At 43.7% G+C, this 27500-nt stretch overlaps 1 pseudogene; it reads right to left on the reverse strand.

Moving 5' to 3' along the window:
• Positions 1–13218: 13218 nt before the first annotated feature.
• Positions 13219–27500, reverse strand: part of LOC135542930 (receptor tyrosine-protein kinase erbB-4-like) — a 279082-nt pseudogene continuing 264800 nt past the window's right edge.

A 27500-nucleotide genomic window follows, 5' to 3' on the forward strand; every position in this document is an offset into this window, starting at 1 on the left:
CTAAACACCAGGTTACTGATGATAAACATGTGTTGTCTCTAACTCATCCAGGGTAAGACTAAACACCAGGTTACTGAGATAACCATGTATTGTCTCTAACTCAGCCAGGGTAAGACTAAACACCAGGTTACTGATGATAACCATGTATTGTATGCCTCAGTGTTGAGTCACTACAGCCTGGTCAGGACACATTTACCAGCCCATTGACTGTTAATGACTACTGCTGCATAGTAATGTGTCATGAATCACCAGTCATGAGCTGTCCTTCTCCCTCCCGGGAAAAACAACAACAAAACCGTAGAAGCCCCTCTCCTTCTCTGTCTCTGTGTTAGACAACTCCAGCACAGGTCCTTTTACACTACGGTTCTAGTGTGTGTGTAAGTGTGTAAGTGTTTGTGCCTCTCCCTTTGATTGCAGCTTTGCATGAGTCAAACTGTGAGTGGCCTGTGAGTGCTGCTGAGAGTACAGGACTTTTCCCTTTTCTCTCTCTCTCTCTCCCTCTCTCTCTCTCCCTCTCTCTCTCTCTATCCTCAGCTCTCTATTCTCTCTCTTCTGTCTCTCTCTTCTCTCTCTCTGTCTCTCTCCTCTCTCTTGTCTCTCTCTCTCTCTCTCTCTCTCTCTCTGTCTCTCTCCTCTCTCTCTGTCTCTCTCCTCTCTCTCTCTCTCCTCTCTCTCTTCAGTCTCTCTCCTCTCTCGATTTTGTCACAGTGTTCTCCTATACCCATATTCTTCTCTTTCCTTGTCCAATCTTTCTCCTCTCTCTCATCTACCTCTTTCCTCCCCTCTCTAGTCACCTACAGTGTATTTCTCCATTCTTTCTCCTCCTCCCCATAATCCCCTGTTATTTACAGTCCAGGGTTCTCCTGACTCCCTGCGTTCTGATTGGTGTAATCCAGTGGGAGCCTGCAGTTCCCCCCGGCTCCCCACTGGTCATGTTTTATATTGGCTGACATCAACACTGGGATTTTTACTTTAAACAGAAAACATGAAAAACATGGATATCAAAAAAGGGATAGTGGGTCTCTGTATTTGATCCATCACTTCTGAGGTTCTGGATACCGTAGCTGGCTCCAAAATGAACTGGCACAGAGGATGCTCGCTAGCAAGAAATCTAAAAAGTTTTAGGTTCCTCGGCGTACACATCACGGACAAACTGACATGGTACACGCACACAGACAGTGTGGTGAAGAAGGCCTAACCTAGGCCTATAACAGAGGCCTAACAGAGGCCTTAACCTCGGGAGGCTGAAGAAATGTGGCTTGTCACCTAAAACCCTCACAAACATTTACAGATGCGCAATTTAGAGCATCTTGTCGGGCTGTATTACCGTCTGGTACGGCAACTGCACCGCCCTCAACTACAAGGCTCTCCAAAGGGAGGTGTGGTCTGCCCAACGCATCACCGGGGGCAAACTACCTGACCTCCAGGACAGCTACAGCACCCAATCTCACAGGAAGGCCAAAAAGATCATCAAGGACATCAATCACCCGAGCCACTGCCTGTTCACACCGCTGCCACCCAAAAGGCAAGGTCAGTACAGGTGCATCAAAGCAGGGACTGAGAGACTGAAAAACAGCTTCTATCTCAAGGCCATCAGACTGTTAAACAGCCATCACTAACACAGAGAGGCTGCTGCCTACATAGAGACTCAAATCTGTATGTGGATCTGAATCACTAGTCACTTTAAACAATGCCACTTTAATAATGTTTACATATCTTACATTACTCATCTCATATGTATATTCTGTATCTTATACCATCTATTGGATCTTGCCTATGCCGCTCGGCCATATATTTATATGTACATATTCTTATTCTATCCCTTTACATTTGCGTGTATTAGGTAGTTGTTGGGGAATTGTTGGATTACTTGTTAGATATTACTGCGCTGTCGGAACTGGAAGCACAAGCATTTCATGACACTCGCATTAACATCTGCTAAACATGTGTATGTGACCAATAAAATTTGATTTGAGGGGTTGATATTGAAGAGATTCTTTCTCTATCAGGGTTCGTGTCTCTCCAATTCCATGTCAATTTAGTTTATTCAGGAAATGTCTATATAAAATAAAAAGGATATAGTTGAAGGACAGATTCCTGAATGGACTGTTCTACGTAGAAGCTGTTAGTGTCATTGCATTACCCAAACATTATTATCATAGTGTTAATATAATTATAATATATTATATCACATTAATATTATTACAGTATTATACCTAAATCACATTCAAAGCTTCATTTCATATTACGGCAATATCGAGACTGTTTAATATGTTTATATTGTAAATATCCCCTGAGATTCACAGAGCAATGCAATATAATCAGCTATAGTAATAGCTTTTACATTTCAATTTTATTGCAGGGACACGAACAAATACACGCAAAGAAACAAGCACACACGAACGCACGCACACACACACATCGCAGGCAGGCTAATGTTTCAGACGGAAATGTTGGGAATGTTTCTCAAAATGTATTGTCACGTTCTGACCTTAGTTCCTTTATTTTTGGTCAGGGCGTGAGTTGGGGTGGGTAGTCTATGTTCTTTTTTCTTTGTTCTATTTCTGTGTTTTGCCTGGTATGGTTTTCAATCAGAGGCAGCTGTTGATCGTTGTCTCTGATTGAGAATCATACTTAGGTAGCCTGTTTTCCCCATTTTAGTTGTGGGTGATTGTTTTCTGTTTAGGTTGTTTCCCTGACAGAACTGTGCGCTTCGTTTGCTCCATTTTGTAATTTTGTTTGAGTGTTCTTTTGTGAACATTAAATATGAACAATTTCCACGCTGCGCTTTGGTCTCATTCCAACGACGATCGTTACATGTATAATGTGGACATGTTTAGAGCTATACAAATGGATCATAAAAATGACACAGGCCTAATTGTCTCCACATTCTTCTCTGTGTTGGAAATTCATAATGTTGGGTTTCAGAGGCTAAATGACACCAAACTGGGAGAGAACAGGGACATAATTAGCCGACAACGACAACAAACTAAAATCTCTGCACTAATTAAGATACATTAAGACACAAAATTCTTGTTGCGTCCTGGCCTGTTTTAAATCCTAATTCCGAGCTCACTGCTAGCCTGTTAGCGCTGGGTGGACGAGACTGATCAAGGTGACACACCGCCATTAACCGGAAACAGTCACGCCAACAATGGGCAGGCAGCATAGTGCTACACTACAGGTGGTCAGGGCTGGTGGAAGGATAATTATCCAGGACCTACTAACTACATGGCAGTGAAATCTGATTTCACAGAAGTATCTGGTTTAACAAGCAAATCTTATGACACTGAGAAACTATTTTACAGCGGCACTGAATCTAATAAACACCTCTCCTGTCCAATGTAGTTTTTAATGAACTAATATCTAAATTATATGTGTACAAACTACTGTAAATTGTATGGGTTGGGAGGAAGCCTAGTGGTTATGAGCATTGGGCCAGCAACCAAAAGGTCTCTGGTTTGAATCCCCAAGCTGGTTTGGTAAACAATCTGCTGATGTGCACTTCAGCAAGGCACTTTTTGCTTGTGTAAGTCGCTCTAGATAAGAGCCTCTGTTAAATGATATAAATGTAAATGTCTTGAAGTTTGAATCTGACCTTTTGGGCTCGTGAGTGGAGCAACGGTGTAAGGCACTGCTTCTCAGTGCAAGAGGCATCACTACAGACCCTGGTTCGATCCTGGGCTGTATCACAACCGGCCATGATCAGGAGTCCCATAGGGCGGCGCGCAATTGGCCCAGCGTTGTCCGGGTTTGGCCGGAGTAGGCCGTCATTGTAAATTTTGTTCTTAACTGACTTGCCAAGTTAAATAAAGGTTAAATAAAATAAAAAATGTGGGCAATTTGGACAAATGTCAATGCAGCGTTTATGAGTTGATGTTGATTTTACTATTGGACATTTTAGGTGACATCATTTTTGTCATTTTTAAATTACAGTTGAATGCATTCTCAAAAGAATGAGAAAGGGACAGAAAATGAATGACCTTTATTTAACCTACACTTAGAAGAAAAGGTGCTATCTAGAACCTAAAAGGTTAGGCTGTCCTCATAAGAGAACTCTTTGAAGATCCATTTTGAGTAGAACCATTTTGGGTTCCATGTAGAACCCTCTGTGGAAAGGGTTCTACATGGAACCCAAAACGGTTCTTCCTGGAACCAAAAATGGTCCTTCTATGGGGACAGCTAAAGAACCCCATTGGAACCCTTCTTTTCTAAGAGTGTACCTTGTTAAATTGCAATAGCAAAATGACATGACATCTAGATATCACTTCCGTATTCCATCCTCTCCCTTTCTGTGGGGTGATTCTAGGTTCTAGGCCTGCATGCTAAGTGAATTCTGCTGCATTTCAGGAGGTGTCAGTGGCAGCAAAGTCCTTCCTATTTGATAAACAGTGTTTACATCAAGCACCCCATTGCCCTATTAGTATTAAAAGGAGTTACTTCAGAAAGCTCTTATTCTGCCCTTAGACACTTTTCTATTATTTATGATGGAATTGAAAGCCTTGCGGAGCGCGAGGATAGAACATCTCTGCATAGGAAATGATGTGCCGCAGCCAGTTTACATAACGCACTCTGGTAAACAGAGGATTAAAGACTACGGGGTAATTAGAGCAAAATGTTATCTCCACACATTACTTTGTTTGGATTAGATGTGTGTGTGTGTGTGTGTGTGGGGGGGGGGGGGGGGGGTTAAAGGCAAGAACATCGTGAAACCTTTGATGATTTCCAAAGCCTTAATATTGAAGTCTTTTAAAGCATGGGACTCATGCATGGGGCAGTACCCAGCTGATAACAACTTTTTGTATCCAGTAAAATTGTGTGAAACAGACATTACAGTGACTTGTGTCCATCATCAGAAGCTTCTTGTTATCTGTGTGAGACTTAGTTCTTATCTTTGAATTTGAGATGTTCTTTCATAGTCAATTGTCACTTCTTGACACAATCAATGCTAGTAACAATATCTTACTTCAAGGCTGACCGGGGTTCAAACCCAGGGTGTCGTGTGCATCGTTTTTACAGTTTTACAAAAACTGGTTAGCATACCCATTTAAACTCCTACTCTGGCTCAATGTAAAGGCGCTAAGATAGAAAGTATGTAGCCTCACTGAATGTGTGCATTTAGTACGTAACCTCACTGAATGTGTGCATTTAGTACGTAACCTCACTGAATGTGTGCATTTAGTACGTAACCTCACTGAATGTGTGCATTTAGTACGTAACCTCACTGAATGTGTGCATTTAGTACGTAACCTCACTGAATGTGTGCATTTAGTACGTAACCTCACTGAATGTGTGCATTTAGTACGTAACCTCACTGAATGTGTGCATTTAGTACGTAACCTCACTGAATGTGTGCATTTAGTATGTAACCTCACTGAATGTGTGCATTTAGTACGTAACCTCACTGAATGTGTGCATTTAGTACGTAACCTCACTGAATGTGTGCATTTAGTACGTAACCTCACTGAATGTGTGCATTTAGTACGTAACCTCACTGAATGTGTGCATTTAGTATGTAACCTCACTGAATGTGTGCATTTAGTACGTAACCTCACTGAATGTGTGCATTAGTACGTAACCTCACTGAATGTGTGCATTTAGTACGTAACCTCACTGAATGTGTGCATTTAGTACGTAACCTCACTGAATGTGTGCATTTAGTATGTAACCTCACTGAATGTGTGCATTTAGTATGTAACCTCACTGAATGTGTGCATTTAGTATGTAACCTCACTGAATGTGTGCATTTAGTATGTAACCTCACTGAATGTGTGCATTTAGTATGTAACCTCACTGAATGTGTGCATTTGGTATGTAACCTCACTGAATGTGTGCATTTGGTATGTAACCTCACTGAATGTGTGCATTTAGTATGTAATCTCACTGAATGTGTGCATTTAGTATGTAACCTCACTGAATGTGTGCATTTAGTATGTAACCTCATTGAATGAGTGCATTTAGTACGTAACCTCACTGAATGTGTGCATTTAGTACGTAACCTCATTGAATGAGTGCATTTAGTACGTAACCTCACTGAATGTGTGCATTTAGTATGTAACCTCATTGAATGAGTGCATTTAGTACGTAGCCTCACTGAATGTGTGCATTTAGTACGTAACCTCACTGAATGTGTGCATTTAGTACGTAACCTCACTGAATGTGTGCATTTAGTACGTAACCTCACTGAATGTGTGCATTTAGTACATAACCTCACTGAATGTGTGCATTTAGTACGTAACCTCACTGAATGTGTGCATTTAGTACGTAACCTCACTGAATGTGTGCATTTAGTACGTAACCTCACTGAATGTGTGCATTTAGTACGTAACCTCACTGAATGTGTGCATTTAGTACGTAACCTCACTGAATGTGTGCATTTAGTACGTAACCTCACTGAATGTGTGCATTTAGTATGTAACCTCACTGAATGTGTGCATTTAGTACGTAACCTCACTGAATGTGTGCATTAGTACGTAACCTCACTGAATGTGTGCATTTAGTACGTAACCTCACTGAATGTGTGCATTTAGTACGTAACCTCACTGAATGTGTGCATTTAGTATGTAACCTCACTGAATGTGTGCATTTAGTATGTAACCTCACTGAATGTGTGCATTTGGTATGTAACCTCACTGAATGTGTGCATTTGGTATGTAACCTCACTGAATGTGTGCATTTAGTATGTAACCTCACTGAATGTGTGCATTTAGTATGTAACCTCATTGAATGAGTGCATTTAGTACGTAACCTCACTGAATGTGTGCATTTAGTATTTAACCTCATTGAATGAGTGCATTTAGTACGTAACCTCACTGAATGTGTGCATTTAGTATGTAACCTCATTGAATGAGTGCATTTAGTACGTAGCCTCACTGAATGTGTGCATTTAGTACGTAACCTCACTGAATGTGTGCATTTAGTATGTAACCTCACTGAATGTGTGCATTTAGTACGTAACCTCACTGAATGTGTGCATTTAGTACGTAACCTCACTGAATGTGTGGATTTAGTACGTAACCTCACTGAATGTGTGCATTTGGTATGTAACCTCATTGAATGTGTTCATTGAGTATGTAACCTCACTGAATGTGTTCATTGAGTGTGTAACCTCACTGAATGTGTGCATTTAATATGTAACCTCATTGAATGTGTGCATTTGCAAGTAAACTCACTGAATGTGTGCATTTGGTATGTAACCTCACTGAATGTGTGCATTTAGTATGTAACCTCACTGAATGTGTGCATTTAGTATGTAACCTCACTGAATGTGTGCATTTAGTATGTAACCTCACTGAATGTGTGCATTTGGTATGTAACCTCACTGAATGTGTGCATTTGGTATGTAACCTCACTGAATGTGTGCATTTAATATGTTACCTCACTGAATGTGTGCATTTAGTATGTAACCTCACTGAATGTGTGCAATGAGTATGTAACCTCACTGAATGTGTGCATTTGGTATGTAACCTCACTGAATGTGTGCATTTAGTATGTAACCTCACTGAATGTGTGCATTTCGTATGTAACCTCACTGAATGTGTGCATTTAGTATGTAACCTCATTGAATGAGTGCATTTAGTACGTAACCTCACTGAATGTGTGCATTTAGTACGTAACCTCATTGAATGAGTGCATTTAGTACGTAACCTCACTGAATGTGTGCATTTACTATGTAACCTCATTGAATGAGTGCATTTAGTACGTAATCTCACTGAATGTGTGCATTTAGTACATAACCTCACTGAATGTGTGCATTTAGTACGTAACCTCACTGAATGTGTGCATTTAGTACGTAACCTCACTGAATGTGTGCAATTGGTATGTAACCTCATTGAATGTGTTCATTGAGTATGTAACCTCACTGAATGTGTTCATTGAGTGTGTAACCTCACTGAATGTGTGCATTTAATATGTAACCTCATTGAATGTGTGCATTTGCAAGTAAACTCACTGAATGTGTGCATTTGGTATGTAACCTCACTGAATGTGTGCATTTAGTATGTAACCTCACTGAATGTGTGCATTTAGTATGTAACCTTACTGAATGTGTGCATTTGGTATGTAACCTCACTGAATGTGTGCATTTGGTATGTAACCTCACTGAATGTGTGCATTTAATATGTTACCTCACTGAATGTGTGCATTTAGTATGTAACCTCACTGAATGTGTGCATTTAGTATGTAACCTCACTGAATGTGTGCATTTAGTACGTAACCTCACTGAATGTGTGCATTTAGTATGTAACCTCATTGAATGAGTGCATTTAGTACGTAACCTCACTGAATGTCGGCATTTAGTACGTAACCTCACTGAATGTGTGCATTTAGTACGTAACCTCACTGAATGTGTGCATTTAGTATGTAACCTCACTGAATGTGTGCATTTAGTACGTAACCTCACTGAATGTGTGCATTTAGTACGTAACCTCACTGAATGTGTGCATTTAGTACGTAACCTCATTGAATATGTTCATTGAGTATGTAACCTCACTGAATGTGTTCATTGAGTGTGTAACCTCACTGAATGTGTGCATTTAATATGTAACCTCATTGAATGTGTGCATTTGCAAGTAAACTCACTGAATGTGTGCATTTAGTATGTAACCTCACTGAATGTGTGCAATTGGTAGGTAACCTCATTGAATGTGTTCATTGAGTATGTAACCTCACTGAATGTGTTCATTGAGTGTGTAACCTCACTGAATGTGTGCATTTAATATGTAACCTCATTGAATGTGTGCATTTGCAAGTAAACTCACTGAATTTGTGCATTTGGTATGTAACCTCACTGAATGTGTGCATTTAGTATGTAACCTCACTGAATGTGTGCATTTAGTATGTAACCTTACTGAATGTGTGCATTTGGTATGTAACCTCACTGAATGTGTGCATTTGGTATGTAACCTCACTGAATGTGTGCATTTAATATGTTACCTCACTGAATGTGTGCATTTAGTATGTAACCTCACTGAATGTGTGCATTTAGTATGTAACCTCACTGAATGTGTGCATTTAGTACGTAACCTCACTGAATGTGTGCATTTAGTATGTAACCTCATTGAATGAGTGCATTTAGTACGTAACCTCACTGAATGTGCATTTAGTATGTAACCTCATTGAATGAGTGCATTTAGTACGTAACCTCACTGAATGTCGGCATTTAGTACGTAACCTCACTGAATGTGTGCATTTAGTACGTAACCTCACTGAATGTGTGCATTTAGTATGTAACCTCACTGAATGTGTGCATTTAGTACGTAACCTCACTGAATGTGTGCATTTAGTACGTAACCTCACTGAATGTGTGCATTTAGTACGTAACCTCATTGAATATGTTCATTGAGTATGTAACCTCACTGAATGTGTTCATTGAGTGTGTAACCTCACTGAATGTGTGCATTTAATATGTAACCTCATTGAATGTGTGCATTTGCAAGTAAACTCACTGAATGTGTGCATTTAGTATGTAACCTCACTGAATGTGTGCATTTAGTATGTAACCTCACTGAATGTGTGCATTTGGTATGTAACCTCACTGAATGTGTGCATTTGGTATGTAACCTCACTGAATGTGTGCATTTAATATGTTACCTCACTGAATGTGTGCATTTAGTATGTAACCTCACTGAATGTGTGCATTTAGTATGTAACCTCACTGAATGTGTGCATTTAGTATGTAACCTCATTGAATGTGTGCATTTGCAAGTAAACTCACTGAATGTGTGCATTTGGTATGTAACCTCACTGAATGTGTGCATTTGGTATGTAACCTCACCGAATGTGTGCATTTAGTATGTAACCTCACTGAATGTGTGCATTTGGTATGTAACCTCACTGAATGTGTGCATTTGGTATGTAACCTCACTGAATGTGTGCATTTAATATGTTACCTCACTGAATGTGTGCATTTAGTATGTAACCTCACGGAATGTGTGCATTTAGTATGTAACCTCACTGAATGTGTGCATTTAGTATGTAACCTCACTGAATGTGTGCATTTAGTACGTAACCTCACTGAATGTGTGCATTTAATATGTAACCTCATTGAATGTGTGCATTTGCAAGTAAACTCACTGAATGTGTGCATTTGGTATGTAACCTCACTGAATGTGTGCATTTAGTATGTAACCTCACTGAATGTGTGCATTTAGTATGTAACCTTACTGAATGTGTGCATTTGGTATGTAACCTCACTGAATGTGTGCATTTGGTATGTAACCTCACTGAATGTGTGCATTTAATATGTTACCTCACTGAATGTGTGCATTTAGTATGTAACCTCACTGAATGTGTGCATTTAGTATGTAACCTCACTGAATGTGTGCATTTAGTACGTAACCTCACTGAATCTGTGCATTTAGTATGTAACCTCATTGAATGAGTGCATTTAGTACGTAACCTCACTGAATGTGTGCATTTAGTATGGAACCTCATTGAATGAGTGCATTTAGTACGTAACCTCACTGAATGTCGGCATTTAGTACGTAACCTCACTGAATGTGTGCATTTAGTACGTAACCTCACTGAATGTGTGCATTTAGTATGTAACCTCACTGAATGTGTGCATTTAGTACGTAACCTCACTGAATGTGTGCATTTAGTACGTAACCTCACTGAATGTGTGCATTTAGTACGTAACCTCATTGAATATGTTCATTGAGTATGTAACCTCACTGAATGTGTTCATTGAGTGTGTAACCTCACTGAATGTGTGCATTTAATATGTAACCTCATTGAATGTGTGCATTTGCAAGTAAACTCACTGAATGTGTGCATTTAGTATGTAACCTCACTGAATGTGTGCAATTGGTAGGTAACCTCATTGAATGTGTTCATTGAGTATGTAACCTCACTGAATGTGTTCATTGAGTGTGTAACCTCACTGAATGTGTGCATTTAATATGTAACCTCATTGAATGTGTGCATTTGCAAGTAAACTCACTGAATTTGTGCATTTGGTATGTAACCTCACTGAATGTGTGCATTTAGTATGTAACCTCACTGAATGTGTGCATTTAGTATGTAACCTTACTGAATGTGTGCATTTGGTATGTAACCTCACTGAATGTGTGCATTTGGTATGTAACCTCACTGAATGTGTGCATTTAATATGTTACCTCACTGAATGTGTGCATTTAGTATGTAACCTCACTGAATGTGTGCATTTAGTATGTAACCTCACTGAATGTGTGCATTTAGTACGTAACCTCACTGAATGTGTGCATTTAGTATGTAACCTCATTGAATGAGTGCATTTAGTACGTAACCTCACTGAATGTGTGCATTTAGTATGTAACCTCATTGAATGAGTGCATTTAGTACGTAACCTCACTGAATGTCGGCATTTAGTACGTAACCTCACTGAATGTGTGCATTTAGTACGTAACCTCACTGAATGTGTGCATTTAGTATGTAACCTCACTGAATGTGTGCATTTAGTACGTAACCTCACTGAATGTGTGCATTTAGTACGTAACCTCACTGAATGTGTGCATTTAGTACGTAACCTCATTGAATATGTTCATTGAGTATGTAACCTCACTGAATGTGTTCATTGAGTGTGTAACCTCACTGAATGTGTGCATTTAATATGTAACCTCATTGAATGTGTGCATTTGCAAGTAAACTCACTGAATGTGTGCATTTAGTATGTAACCTCACTGAATGTGTGCATTTAGTATGTAACCTCACTGAATGTGTGCATTTGGTATGTAACCTCACTGAATGTGTGCATTTGGTATGTAACCTCACTGAATGTGTGCATTTAATATGTTACCTCACTGAATGTGTGCATTTAGTATGTAACCTCACTGAATGTGTGCATTTAGTATGTAACCTCACTGAATGTGTGCATTTAGTATGTAACCTCATTGAATGTGTGCATTTGCAAGTAAACTCACTGAATGTGTGCATTTGGTATGTAACCTCACTGAATGTGTGCATTTGGTATGTAACCTCACCGAATGTGTGCATTTAGTATGTAACCTCACTGAATGTGTGCATTTGGTATGTAACCTCACTGAATGTGTGCATTTGGTATGTAACCTCACTGAATGTGTGCATTTAATATGTTACCTCACTGAATGTGTGCATTTAGTATGTAACCTCACGGAATGTGTGCATTTAGTATGTAACCTCACTGAATGTGTGCATTTAGTATGTAACCTCACTGAATGTGTGCATTTAGTACGTAACCTCACTGAATGTGTGCATTTAGTATGTAACCTCACTGAATGTGTGCATTTAGTACGTAACCTCACTGAATGTGTGCATTTAGTACGTAACCTCACTGAATGTGTGCATTTAGTACGTAACCTCACTGAATGTGTGCATTTAGTATGTAACCTCATTGAATGGGTGCATTTAGTATGTAACATCACTGAATGTGTGCATTTAGTATGTAACCTCACTGAATGTGTGCATTTAGTATGTAACCTCACTGAATGTGTGCATTTAGTACGTAACCTCACTGAATGTGTGCATTTAGTACGTAACCTCACTGAATGTGTGCATTTAGTACGTAACCTCACTGAATGTGTGCATTTAGTATGTAACCTCATTGAATGTGTGCATTTAGTATGTAACCTCACTGAATGTGTGCATTTAGTATGTAACCTCACTGAATGTGTGCATTTAGTATGTAACCTCACTGAATGTGTGCATTTAGTACGTAACCTCACTGAATGTGTGCATTTAGTATGTAACCTCACTGAATGTGTGCATTTAGTACGTAACCTCACTGAATGTGTGCATTTAGTACGTAACCTCACTGATTGTGTGCATTTAGTACGTAACCTCACTGAATGTGTGCATTTAGTACGTAACCTCACTGAATGTGTGCATTTGGTATGTAACCTCACTGAATGTGTGCATTTAATATGTAACCTCACTGAATGTGTGCATTTAGTATGTAACCTCACTGAATGTGTGCATTTAGTATGTAACCTCACTGAATGTGTGCATTTAATATGTTACCTCACTGAATGTGTGCATTTAGTATGTAACCTCACTGAATGTGTGCATTTAGTATGTAACCTCACTGAATGTTTGCATTTAGTATGTAACCTTACTGAATGTGTGCATTTAGTATGTAACCTTACTGAATGTGTGCATTTGTATGCTTAACTCACTTATCAACCCTGCTCCAAACACCCGATATATCATATGATTTTTCACACTCGAACACCATCAAAGAGACATAACCCACTCAAATATTGAATCAATCTTTATTTATATTAAATTAAAAATATATTTTTTTGACAGATTCATGTAACAAATATGAGGAACAGTACTTCCATGATATCAAGCTTTAGGTCTGGTCTAAAGTTCAGTGGAGAGTTGTAGCCAGTGCTGCCAACATTCTGTGGGGAGGCAGGGAGTAGGAGGCAGGGAGGCTGAACCGGAAAAGGGGAGGGACACACTGTGTCTCTGTCAGTGTTTGACAACATTTATAAATAAGCATGCAGTTAAATCAAACATTACATCAAAATAACTTTAGTAGTTTGTGTTCACGTACTGTACAGGCCAGTCAAGTGGGAGGTGCCTCACGATATGGATCTCAATTTCTACATCTTCCAATTCAACCTTGATGTCTTCGAACATGGAAATCATGGAAAGGGTTGGCTCAGGGGTGAATGTACATTTGCACACTGGACTGATAAACAAGGAGATAGATGGACTGGATGGCACACGACTGAAATAGAACAGGGGCTGAAACATATCTTGGCAGGTTGAGTTGGCAACACTGCTCTGAAGTATTTTGAGAGAGGGAGAGAGTGAGAGAGAGAGAGAGAGAGAGAGTGAGAGAGCGAGAGAGAGAGAGAGAGAGAGTGAGAGAGAGAGAGAGAGAGAGGTAAAAAAGAAGAAGATATAAACCATTGTTAACCCCAACACAGATATTAAATAGAGAACTCACAGAGAGATGCTTCATACAGTTCAACTAGCCAGTTTCACAGGCGAGTGCCCAACAAGGGTGTTTTACATTTCAAATCAAAATGTACTACCCAAAGTAGATATACCGTACACACAGAAGCTATGTCATATCTAACGCTGACACCTGATAAACAGACAAGAAGGGAAAGAGAACAGAGAAAGAAAAGAACGTGAAACAGAGAGAAAAGTGGTAAAAAGTTAAAGCATTCTCCTCCTATGGACACATTTCAGCGGGTCGCCTCGTCTCTGTGCTTTATAAAAATACTATTCACATTTTGTCATGGGACAATAGTGTGTTCAATCTGGAGGAAAGTCCAAATGACTGTACAGTTACATTGGTTTGATAGGTATATCCATTTCAACACAGAAAATGGAACCGATAGAATGCGTCTTCTCTAATAGGACAATTCAGATGGTGTCACATTATCAGGATGTATTGAAATATTATCCGAATACTGAATGAGGTGACACGTGTTGCGGCTGTAAAAACCCTCATTCATGTTATTAAATACACTTCATCAACACAATACAATAAACAGAAGGATTTTTGAATATGTTGAAATAGTTTTAAAAAACAGTGACAGACCAAAACATCGGTCATGATAAATATGACTAAATTAACAGTAGAAGCCAGGATGACTATGAATCCTATATTGAACAGTAAAGATGAATCCTATATTGAACAGTAAAGATGAATCCTATATTTGACAGTAAAGATGAATCCTATACTGAACAGTAAAGATGAATCCTATATTTGACAGTAAAGATGAATCCTATATTTGACAGTAAAGATGAATCCTATATTTGACAGTAAAGATGAATCCTATACCGAACAGTAAAGATGAATCCTATACTGAACAGTAAAGATGAATCCTATACCGAACAGTAAAGATGAATCCTATACTGAACAGTAAAGATGAATCCTATACCGAACAGTAAAGATGAATCCTATATTTGACAGTAAAGATGAATCCTATATTTGACAGTAAAGATGAATCCTATATTGAACAGTAAAGATGAATCCTATACTGAACAGTAAGTGTATGTTTGTGAATTAACTGTATACAGTGGTGTAAGGTATTAAACACTTAAACCTTTCCATGGTGTGTTTTATCTTAACAACAGGAAGTTACTACAGAATTGTGCTACTGATTTCTTTCCAACTCCAAACAGCAATAGAAGCTGTCCCTCAAACCATCTATCCTCGGGACAAAAATGGAAAATACTATTAATTGAACTAACAAATACTCAGGGTAAAGAGCAATAACACTCACAATGAGGTATCATGCATGATATAGTATTAGGTACAACAGGCATAGCTAATACAGTTCTACTGCAGTGGTGGAGGATACAGTACTTGTGCTGCTGATTGTGTCATAGAATACTTTCCAACTACATACTGTGTAGGAGAATACTAAGGGGCCACACCTTTCCAACTACATACTGTATAGGAGAATACTAAGGGGCCAAACCTTTCCAACTACATACTGTATAGGAGAATACTAAGGGGCCAAACCTTTCCAACTACATACTGTATAGGAGAATACTAAGGGGCCACACCTTTCCAACTACATACTGTATAGGAGAATACTAAGGGGCCACACCTTTCCAACTACATACTGTATAGGAGAATACTAAGGGGCCAAACCTGTCCAGCTACATACTGTATAGGAGAATACTAAGGGGCCAAACCTTTCCAACTGCATACTGTATAGGAGAATACTAAGGGGCCAAACTTTTTCAACTATATACTGTATAGGAGAATACTTTAGGGGCCATTCCTTTCCAACTACATACTGTATAGGAGAATACTAAGGGGCCAAACCTTTCCAACTACATACTGTATAGGAGAATACTAAGGGGCCAAACCTGTCCAGCTACATACTGTATAGGAGAATACTAAGGGGCCAAACCTTTCCAACCAAGTAGAGATGTCATTTTCTGGTAGATAAAGAGACGTCAAAGACTAGTGTTGCTATTTGAACAAAATGGCGGACGGTGAACATTGAGCCAAACTGTTGGCAGCTATGGTGTCCATATTAGGACTGGCTCAGGGTCATAACAGGCTCTTCTAATATGAACACGTACAAAGAGAGACTGTTTTTTCACTGGTTTTGAAAATCATAGAATCTGCAATCTGTCATTTCAGTCCTTGAGGAAAAACAAGTTAAACACAACATGAATACTTCACATTGAAATTACATGTTAATTCCGGTTTGCGGAACCATTTGGGTCCAACGGCAGAACAAAATAGTTGTCATCATAACCAGAGGCAGTAGAACGACAGGAAGCAGACAAATAGCACATACATATGAAGACTTCTCATTCAGTACTTCACTATGTCCCCAAGTTTCTCTCTGTTCTGTTCCTTCATATATCTCAACCTTGCCGGTGTAAATGTGAAATGCATTTGAAATAATCATGTGGTTGGATTATTGTGGTTGGATTAACTAAGATAAAACACGTTATTTAAAAATTATTTTTCACTTCCTGCTCGTTGGATCAATGTACTCCATATGGACTAAAACAAACACCCACAAAGCAGCAGAAACATGTATCAATAACCCTCCTCTCTGCCACAAGGACAGCTGGGATACGCCTCCTTATGCTGTATGACGAAATATAGACAAAGTAAAGGCAAATCGAGTAGGAAATGAAAAAATGAACATGCATGGCTCCATAACAGCAGTGTAACCAAATGACTCTGAAACAGAAGTTTACCGGTGGTCCTGGACGTTCCACTAGAAAGGACACCCTCCTCCTCCTCTCTCTGTGTCTCAGCCACCGTAGCGAGTTATAACGGAGACTATTTTTCATGCTACAGCAGTCCTCCTCATTATCCTCTCATTTGCATTGCAAACCGTTACTTCAAACTCTGTGTCCCTCTGTCAGGCCACAATCTGCATAACCTAATTTCCTCGCAGTGATGAATCTCTTCCGAGACATTATTGAGAAAAAATCCTATGTCATTCCATTGAAGCCAGTGATAAAGGAACTTTTACAAAGTTATTTGTTAAGATGCCCACATGGTTTACAGTAGTTTTAGACGTGAAAAGGTTTTTCTAGTTAAGCTGCCCACATGGTTTACAGTAGTTTAGACGTGATAAGAGCTTTCAAGTTAAGCTACCCACGTGGTTTACAGTAGTTTAGACGTGATAAGAGCTTTCAAGTGAACAACGTAACAGTGAACGCCACACCCCCAAAAATTATCCAATGGATGACCTGCGTTGTACATACAGGTAAGTAGTTGTTGTTTTTAACACATTATATAAATAATTGTGAAAATTAAATAGAGTAAACATTAAATAAAACATGTTGAAAATGGTACAAGGCTTGGTCACAACAGAGTTAGCTACCGTAAATACTGTAAGAGGTGAGTAACACTGAAGTGATGGTGATGCAATATCTACAATATGTAGCTCCTTTGTGAGGAACATTTCAACATACAGTAGTGGTTGGTTGTCTTTCCATCTCTCTCTCTCTCTGCAGTTCATTTTGTCGCAACAACAGTCATGTAAAACACTGTGCTCTGTATAACATCTCTTTTTCGACACACTTCACCTTTTCCATCTGCGTTCCTCATCGTGGTTCCCTCGTACCGTCCCGAGAGTCCTGACACCATCCCTGTCTGTGTAGAGAACAGTGCACATGGTCATACTATCTCCATATAGCGTGGTTCCTCCATGCTCCTTTCACAAACACCACCACCGCTGCCAGTCCAGCTTATATACAGCGTCAGAGGTTACCTAGAGCTTTACCTAGAGACGTTTTACTGTTGTTACTGTACCAGTGAGGGGCTAGAGTGGAGATAAGGAGGTGGAGTCTGGTAGTGTGTTGGTTGGTGGCACTCTGAGTAGGGTCTGCTAGCTCCTTCTCTGGAGAACGCTAGCTAGTTAGCTAGTTAGCGCAGGTGATGGATGGTGGGATGTCGTGGGGAGGGGTTTTGGGGAGGCTCTCGTGACTGTTTGAGGTACTGAGGAAGGGACAGAGGAACCGGAGAAGGCTGGGTACTAGCTGGTCAAGAAGCTGGAGGAAGGTGGGTTGGGACCTCACTTCTATACCACTGTGTTCCTCTGTCGGTATGGGGGAGGGGGCAGAACTGTGCCCGGCTTGAGATTGGACGAGAACTCTGATAGGTACTCTGGGTTTTCGGCCACCTCCGGCCTGATGCAGCCGTTCCGTTTGTAGAACAACTTGCCATTGGTGGTTCCCGCCTCAAGGGTGCTGCCTGCCTGGTTTGTAAAGCTGTTCAACGGCTTGGGTGGCAGGCTGTGCTGCCAGTACTCTGGATTGTCAAAGGTCACCTTGAGCTTCTTGCCTGCCGGTTTGCCTCCCGCCTGGTTCCCCTGTCCCTGCTTCAGTACACTGCCAGGGTGGGTGGTGTGCCCCTGGTAGGCTGGTATAACACTTCTCTGGTCCTCGGGCACCGACATGGAGAGGGGACCTTTCTTGACAGTTGACCTTTCAGGGTGGTAAACCTGGGTGGCAGAGGGCCCACCACCACACTGGATTAGGTGGGACTGGTGTCCCTGAAGGCCCAGGTGGGTTCGTTGTGGTGAGTTGCCAGATAGGGCCGATTGGCCAGGTTTCACACCAACACTGTGGAGCTTGTGAATGTGGTGACCCGGCAGTGGGTGATGGCAGCCTCCCTGCAGCCCAGAAGGGGAGCTCTCTGTCGGTACGACGGGGTAGTAAGGAAGGCCAGTCTGGACGGTGAGTTGGGGATAGGAGCCAATACTGATAGTCGAGGCTGTACTCTGTGATGGGAGACCACCGTTCTTTCTCAGGACCAGGTCTCCGGGGTTGTGGAAGGTGTTGAGGTAGAGAGGCTCGTTGATGTACTCGTCTTCGCCCCCCTTGGGCTGGCTGTTGGGTGTGCTGTGGTAGGCTGGGTTGTCCAGGGCGTGGACCTCGCCGTTCTTGCGCCGCGCCACGAATGGGTTCTCCTCAATCGGTTTCAGATAGTCTAGAGAGAAAGAGAGAGAGAGAGAGAGAGAGAGAGAGAGAGAGAAAGAAAGAAGGAGAGAAAACAATAAATAGTGTGTGAGAGAGAGAGAGAAAGAAGAGAAAGAGAGAAAATGAGAAGAGGGTAGTTCACCAAAGATCAGTGAGCAGATCCATATCAAGGTCTGAAGGCCACCTTGCCAAGCCTTTCCTTGTCAGTCTCCTCTCTCAGCATCCTGAGGTGAACCAGCAGCTCCAGTTCTGCACTGCTGCCTGCCAGGCACTATAATAGTATGGGGTGGAATCTATCTATTTGACACTCCTCCCCTCCACTCCCCCACTCTCCCACCCTTCCACTCCTCCCCTCCACTCCCCCACTCTCCCACCCTTCCACTCCTCCCCTCCACCCCTCCACTCTCCCACTCCTCCACCCTTCCACTCCTCCACCCCTCCACTTCTCCACTTCTCCACCCCTCCACTCCTCCACTCCTCCACCCCTCCACTCCTCCACCCCTCCACTCCTCCACTCCTCCACCCCTCCACTCCTCCACCCCTACACTCCTCCACCCCTCCACTCCTCCACTTCTCCACTCCTCCACCCTCCACTCCCCACTCCTCCACCCATCCACCTTAACTTCTCCACTCCTCCACCTCCACTTCTCCACTCATCCACTCCTCCACTCCTCCACTTCTCCACTCCTCCACTCCTTCACCACTCCACTCCCCACTCCCCCACCCATCCACCTCCACTTCTCCACTCCTCCACTTCTCCACTCCTCCACCCCTCCACCCCTCCACTTCTCCACTCCTCCACTTCTCCACTCCTCCACCCATCCACCTCCACTTCTCCACTCCTCCACTCCTCCACCCTCCACTCCTCCACTTCTCCACTCCTCCACTCCTCCACCCTTCCACTCCTCCACCCCTCCACTCCTCCACTCCTCCACCCTCCACTCCTCCACCCCTCCACTCCTCCACTCCTCCACTCCTCCACCCCTCCACCCCTCCACTCCTCCACTTCTCCACTCCTCCACCCTCCACTCCTCCCCTTCTCCACTCCCCACTCCTCCACCCATCCACCTCCACTTCTCCACTCCTCCACTCCTCCACCCTCCACTCCTCCACCCTCCACTCCTCCACCCCTCCACTCCTCCACTTCTCCACTCCTCCACCCTCCACTTCTCCACCCCCCCACTTCTCCACTCCCCCACTCCTCCACTCCCCCATTTCTCTACTTCTCCACCCATCCACTTCTCCACTCCTCCACCTCTCTACCCCTCCACTCTGTCATTTCTCTACTTCTCCACTCCTCCACCCTCCACTCCTCCACCCCTCCACTCCTCCACTTCTCCAACCCTCCACCCCTCCACTCCTCCACCCCTCCACTCCTCCACTTCTCCACTCCTCCACCCTCCACTCCTCCACTCTCCACTCCTCCACCCATCCACCTCCACTTCTCCACTCCTCCACTCCTCCACTCCTCCACCCTCCACTCCTCCACCCCTCCACTCCTCCACCCTCCACTCCTCCACCCTCCACTTCTCCACCCCTCCACTCCCCCACTCCTCCACTCCCCCATTTCTCTACTTCTCCACCCATCCACTTCTCCAATCCTCTACCCCTCCACTCCTCAACTCCACCACTCCTCCACACGTTCACTCCTCTACCCCTCCACTCCTCCACTCCACCACTCCTCCACACGTCCACTCCTCTACCCCTCCACCCCTCCACCTCTTCACTTCTCCACCCCTCCACTCCTCCACCTCTCCACCCCTCCACTCCCCTAACCCCTCACCCCTCCACTCCTCCACCTCTCCACTCTCCCATTTCTCTACTTCTCCACTCCCCCACTCCTCTACCCCTCCACTCCCCCACTCCTCTACCCCTCCACTCCCCCACTCATCCTCCACTCCCCCACTCATCCACTCCTCCACTCCCCCACTCCTCCACCCGTCCACTCCTCCATTCCCCTACTCCACTCTGGTGCTCAACCGCCCCTCCACCCCTCCACTCCTCCACTCCCCCACTCCTCTACCCCTCCACTCCCCCACTCCTCTACCCCTCCACTCCTCCACTTCTCCACTCCCCCACTCCCCCACTCCTCCACTCCTCCACCCGTCCACTCCTCCATTCCCCTACTCCACTCTGGTGCTCAACCGCCCCTCCACCCCTCCACTCCTCCACTCCCCCACTCCTCTACCCCTCCACTCCCCCACTCCTCTACCCCTCCACTCCCCCACTCATTCAATCCTCCACTCCCCCACTCCTCCACCAGATCTGTCTAGGCTCTAGGCTTGGGTTTCCTGGACACAGATAAGCCTAGCTATTCCAATGGAGATTCTTCATTGTGCATGTTTTTAGTTCAGGACTAAGCCAGCCCCAGATGGTCTAACTACCTGACGAGGTCTTATCCTTCATGGGGGTCATGTAGCCGTCCTCGTCCGTGTCCCCCGGGGCCCCACACCCCGGTCCCCCAGGAACACGGTAGGGTCGGCACTGTAGCGCTGCCCGTTGTTGTCCTCTGCCCCGGGCCTTATCTGGGTCTTCTTCTTGAGCAGCGTGCCATTGCAGCGCTGGTCCTCTAGGGTGTCCAGGGCTGCCCCCTGCGTGCCTGCAGGATCTGGAGAGGAGACACAAGACGGGGACCCTCCCAATGCCAGGCCCTCCTCAGGGGTCGAGCCTGAACCGTCCCGGTACCCAAACTGGTTCTGGGGAAAGAGGGGAGACAACATGAGAGGAAAACATTAACTCCAATGTAGGAGGACTAACACTCATTACAAAGCCGCTCTTACAAATCAAGGATGTTTTTCATTTATTTAATGTCATTTATTATTCTCATGGAGATGAACATCTCTTACAAGAGAGGGCCTGTATAGTTACTCTGAAACCAAATCTGGACCAGAGTTATGAGAGAAAACGTTTGACTCCATGAACCAACATGTTGTTGTGAATCAAATGACTCCATGAACCAACATGTTGTTGTGAATCAAATGACTCCATGAACCAACATGTTGTTGTGAATCAAATGACTCCATGAACCAACATGTTGTTGTGAATCAAATGTCTCTGCGGCTGTTTTCCAGGGTATAGTTTTGGTTCAAAGGTCTCGAAGAAAGAAGGAGGAAAAAACAGAGTTTGTATTTAAACACCTGAACCCTATGAACAACAACAATAACAACAACAAACATATTACATGACTTATAGGGCAAGTATATTTCCTGATATTCTCCAGGATAGCTCCAAGCTATTAGAGCTGGGACAGCTTGCCAGAGTTTCTACTAGAGAGCCATCCCCCTGCCCGCAAGGTTTTACTGCTAATATTAGTCACCTTCTGGGAAGCCACAAAGGGAGAGAGGGGGGGGGGTCCTGGGGACCGGCCTCTCTTTCACTCCCACCCACTCTTTCCCTCTGTCCTCTCTCCATCACTCCATCGCTCTGCAATCAGCTCTTCTCCTCTCCTCCTCTAGCCCAACCTCTCTATTCATCCCTCTCCTCCGTCAAGTTTTTAAAAGGCCCCATTATCCTCTCCTCCGGTGAGGTTCAATCAGAAAAGCAAATTAGTCAGAATTACACTCTATCCCAAATGGCACCCTATTCCATTTATAGTGAACTACTTCTGACCACTACTCAAAAGAAGTGCACTGTATAGGCAAGGGGGGGCATTTGGGCCACATCCTAGCTAGTCTATTTTATTCACTGTGCCAGCGGAGCCAGTGTTCCAGTTCTTTCACTTTGCAATTTTCTTCCATGACTCCCTGTCCTATTCATAGTCCTAGACTGTTTGACTGCATAATGAAAATGTGTTTCAGTCAGAATATTGACCTTTGACATTTCAGATGTGTGGGTGCCTGTGTCCAGGTCCCCCAGGGCCATGGCATGACCGCCAGCACGAGGGCACATGGGCACACAGTCAATATGAGATGCAGGATCATGGTCGAGGCAGAGCGGTGGCGAGCGACAGAGTAAATAGCCAAGCCCAGGACTCATTGTCTCTGAGCAAACGGTGGCGGCGCTTTAGTGGAGAGGCTGCTATTTACACACGGAGGCCGGCGTAATGAAAAAGGAGGCCTGGAGAGCAGGTGGATAAAAAGGCCAGGGTCGGGCGTGACACACTGGGACACAGAGATGGAGAAGAACTGGAGAAGGCAGACTGGGACAGAGAGAGAGAGAGAAGAACTGGAGGAGATATACTGGGACAGAGAGAGAGAGAAGAACTGGAGGAGATACACTGGGACAGAGAGAGAGAGAAGAACTGGAGGAGGCAGACTGGGACAGAGAGAGAGAGAAGAACTGGAGGAGATACACTGGGACAGAGAGAGAGAGAAGAACTGGAGGAGGCAGACTGGGACAGAGAGAGAGAGAGAAGAACTGGAGGAGATATACTGGGACAGAGAGAGAGAGAAGAACTGGAGGAGATACACTGGGACAGAGAGAGAGAGAAGAACTGGAGGAGATACACTGGGACAGAGAGAGAGAGAGAAGAACTGGAGGAGATATACTGGGACAGAGAGAGAGAGAAGAACTGGAGGAGATACACTGGGACAGAGAGAGAGAGAAGAACTGGAGGAGGCAGACTGGGACAGAGAGAGAGATAATAACTGGAGAAGGCAGACTGGGACAGAGAGAGAGAGAGAAGAACTGGAGGAGATATACTGGGACAGAGATCGAGAGAAGAACTGGAGGAGATACACTGGGACAGAGAGAGAGAAGAACTGGAGGAGATATACTGGGACAGAGAGAGAGAAGAACTGGAGGAGGCAGACTGGGACAGAGAGAGAGATAATAACTGGAGAAGGCAGACTGGGACAGAGAGAGAGAGAGAAGAACTGGAGGAGATATACTGGGACAGAGATCGAGAGAAGAACTGGAGGAGATACACTGGGACAGAGAGAGAGAGAGAAGAACTGGAGGAGGCAGACTGGGACAGAGAGAGAGAGAAGAACTGGAGGAGGCAGACTGGGACAGAGAGAGAGAGAAGAACTGGAGGAGGCAGACTGGGACAGAGAGAGAGATAATAACTGGAGGAGGCAGACTGGGACAGAGAGAGAGAGAAGAACTGGAGGAGATACACTGGGACAGAGAGAGAGAGAAGAACTGGAGGAGGCAGACTGGGACAGAGAGAGAGATAATAACTGGAGGAGGCAGACTGGGACAGAGAGAGAGAGAAGAACTGGAGGAGGGACAGAGAGAGAGAGAAGAACTGGAGGAGATACACTGAGACAGAGAGAGAGAGAAGAACTGGAGGAGGGACAGAGAGAGAGAGACAAGAACTGGAGGAGGCAGACTGGGACAGAGAGAAAGATAATAACTGGAGGAGGCAGACTGGGACCGAGAGAGAGAGAGAAGAACTGGAGGAGGGACAGAGAGAGAGAGAAGAACTGGAGGAGATACACTGGGACAGAGAGAGAGAGAAGAACTGGAGGAGGGACAGAGAGAGAGAAGAACTGGAGGAGGCAGACTGGGACAGAGAGAGAGGGAAGAACTGGAGGAGATACACTGAGACAGAGAGAGAGAGAAGAACTGGAGGAGATACATTGGGACAGAGAGAGAGAGAAGAACTGGAGGAGGCAGACTGGGACAGAGAGAGGGAAGAACTGGAGGAGATACACTGAGACAGAGAGAGAGAGAAGAATTGGAGGAGGCAGACTGGGACAGAGAGAGAGAGAGAGAAGAACTGGAGGAGGCAGACTGGGACAGAGAGAGAGAGAGAGAAGAACTGGAGGAGATATACTGGGACAGAGAGAGAGAGAGAAGAACTGGAGGAGGGACAGAGAGAGAAGAACTGGAGGAGGCAGACTGGGACAGAGAGAGAGAGAGAAGAACTAGAGGAGGCAGACTGGGACAGAGAGAGAGATAATAACTGGAGGAGGCAGACTGGGACAGAGAGAGAGAGAGAGAAGAACTGGAGGAGGCAGACTGGGACAGAGAAAGAGAGAAGGGCTGTCTAGATGAATGGAAATCAGATGGAAGTGGAGGTAGGGTTTGATACTTTCTGAGGCTGATAGGACATTGAGGAAAAGAGAGGAGGAATTACATCACAATTTAGTTGTTGTGGATAGTATGTGTGTGTAGTTGTTAATTTGAGTGTGTGTGTGTGTATGTGTGCTTCTGCGTGTGTGTGTGTGTGTGTGTGTGTGTGTGTGGGGGGAGGGGGTGTTTCTGTGCATGTGTGGGGGGGTGTTTCTGTGCATGTGTGTGTGTGTGTGTGTGTGTGTGTGTGTGTGTGTGTGTGTGTGTGTGTGTGTGTGTGTGTGTGCACAAATGTGTGCTTCTACCTACCCTGTTGGAGTCGACGCGGAGCCTGGCTGTGTATGATAGTGGAGGCATGTTAAAGTGATGGGGAACCAGGTACTCCTCAGCATCCATAAAGTCCTCCACATCCTCCTCATCCAACAGGCTCTGGAAGAACTTACTGTCGTTGGGGCTGGGCAGCTTCATACGGTCATCCCCCTGAGTTAAGAAACACAGATACACAACATCATATTACTGTCTACTGGGTTGTGTTCAGCAGAGCACAGCGTAGCGAAATGTTTTGCTGCGTAACACCACATTTGGGACGGTGGCGCTAACGTATGCTAATGTCATGAGCATGACGTTATAAGTAACAAGAACATCTCCCAGGACATGTCTTATATGGGCAGAAAGCTGAGATTATTTTCATCTAAATGCACTTTCCAGTTTACAGTAGCTATTAAATCAAATCAAATCAAATGTATTTATATAGCCCTTCGTACATCAGCTGATATCTCAAAGTGCTGTACAGAAACCCAGCCTAAAACCCCAAACAGCAAGCAATGCAGGCGTAGAAGCACAGTGAAAACACGTCCATGTTGTTTGAGGAGAGGGCACAACAACAAAACACTTTCATCACGGCAACTGGTTTGATACATTCACCTCTGAAGGTAAATCATGTACTTACATTCAGTAATCTTGCTCTGTTTTGTCATCCTGAGGGTCCCAGAGATAAAATGTAGCGTAGTTTTGTTTGATCAAATCAATTTTTATATTAAAATGTGGGAACTGGGTTCTAAAGTTTGAACCCCAGTTGGTTCTGGCCCCACACCCACCCCACCCCATTTGGGTATGTCGTTTTAGGCAAACATTGAAAAAAAGGGTCTGATCCCAGCTTCTACCCCTGAACAGTTAATCAAATGTCTACCCAGACTATCTGCATTGTCCCCCCCCCCCCCACCTTGTCACCCCCCCCATCTCCTCTTTTACGCTGCTGCTACTCTCTGTTTATTATCTATGCATAGTCACTTTAACTCTACCTACATGTACATATTACCTCAACTACCTCGACTAACCTGTTCCCACCCACATTGACGCTGTACCCCCTGTACAGAGCCTCGCTACTGTTATTTTACTGCTGCTCTTTAATTCATTGTAATTTTTATCATATTTTTTACTTATCTATTTTTACTTAACAATTATTTATCTTAAAACTGCATTGTTAGTTAAGGGCTTGTAAGTAAGCATTTCACTGTAAGGTGTTCAGCGGATGTGAAAAATACAATTTGTTTAGATTTGATTTGGAATTGATCAAGTTCAGGCAGAGTATGCCTCAACTGTCTACTTGCTCAACATGATCCTGATTTTTACAATATCTTGGGACTGTTGTGGACATGTGCATTAAACCAGAGTACGCAGATATGCAAAGTAAAAAGGAAATACCTGAAACCCCACCTCTTCAAGGAATACCTAGGATAGAATAAAGTAATCCTTCTCACCCCCCCCCCCTTAAATGATTTAGATGCACTATTGTAAAGTGGCTGTTCCGCTGGATGTCAGAAGGTGAATTCACCAATTTGTAAGTCGCTCTGGATAAGAGCGTCTGCTAAAGGACTTAAATGTAAATGTAAATGTAGTGCACTATATAGGGAATAGGGCCTTGGTCTAAAGTAGTGCACTATATAGGGAATAGGGCCTTGATATAAAGTAGTGCACTATATAGGGAATAGGGCCTTGATATAAAGTAGTAAATGTAAATGTAAATATTTAAGTTCAGCGAACTGCAATACTCCTAAACAGGATTTTCATGCATTTCTCAGGAGTGGACTGCCTTGTGTCTCATCCACCAGCAGACCAGACAGAGAGAGAGAGCAGGGCTGAGCCGTACCTGGATGACCAGGTATCTCTGGGGGTCCCGGGCCATCCTACACAACTCTGCAGCCAGCTCCTTAAACTTGGGCCTGCTGTCTGCGTCTATCATCCAGCCTGGAAGAAAGAAGACACAGCTTGTCATAAAAGAACATGTTTGATTCAGATAGTAAGGTAATGTGTAGTAACAACGACCTCTGAATGCTAAGGTGCCCTGTTGCTATCTGTGTACTGCTCATTCAGGCCCACTAAAAGGCTTTTAGTACGTTGTGTACATTTGAGTCCCAGAGGAATAGTGGTCACTGGTCACCATGGTGACTGCTGATACCAAATAACAGATTCACCCTGAATCTTAGAATAACATGAAATACCATTCAGTCATTGGCTGGCCTGAGACAATGTACAGTAGATAGTGTTAGAGAGAGAGAGAGAGACAGAGAGAGAGAGAGAGAGAGAGAGAGAGAGAGAGAGAGAGAGAGAGAGAGAGAGAGGGAGAGAGAGAGAGAGAGAGAGAGAGAGAGAGA

Source organism: Oncorhynchus masou, chromosome 7 (genome assembly GCF_036934945.1).
Source record: "Oncorhynchus masou masou isolate Uvic2021 chromosome 7, UVic_Omas_1.1, whole genome shotgun sequence".
Taxonomy (NCBI): Eukaryota; Metazoa; Chordata; class Actinopteri; order Salmoniformes; family Salmonidae; genus Oncorhynchus; species Oncorhynchus masou.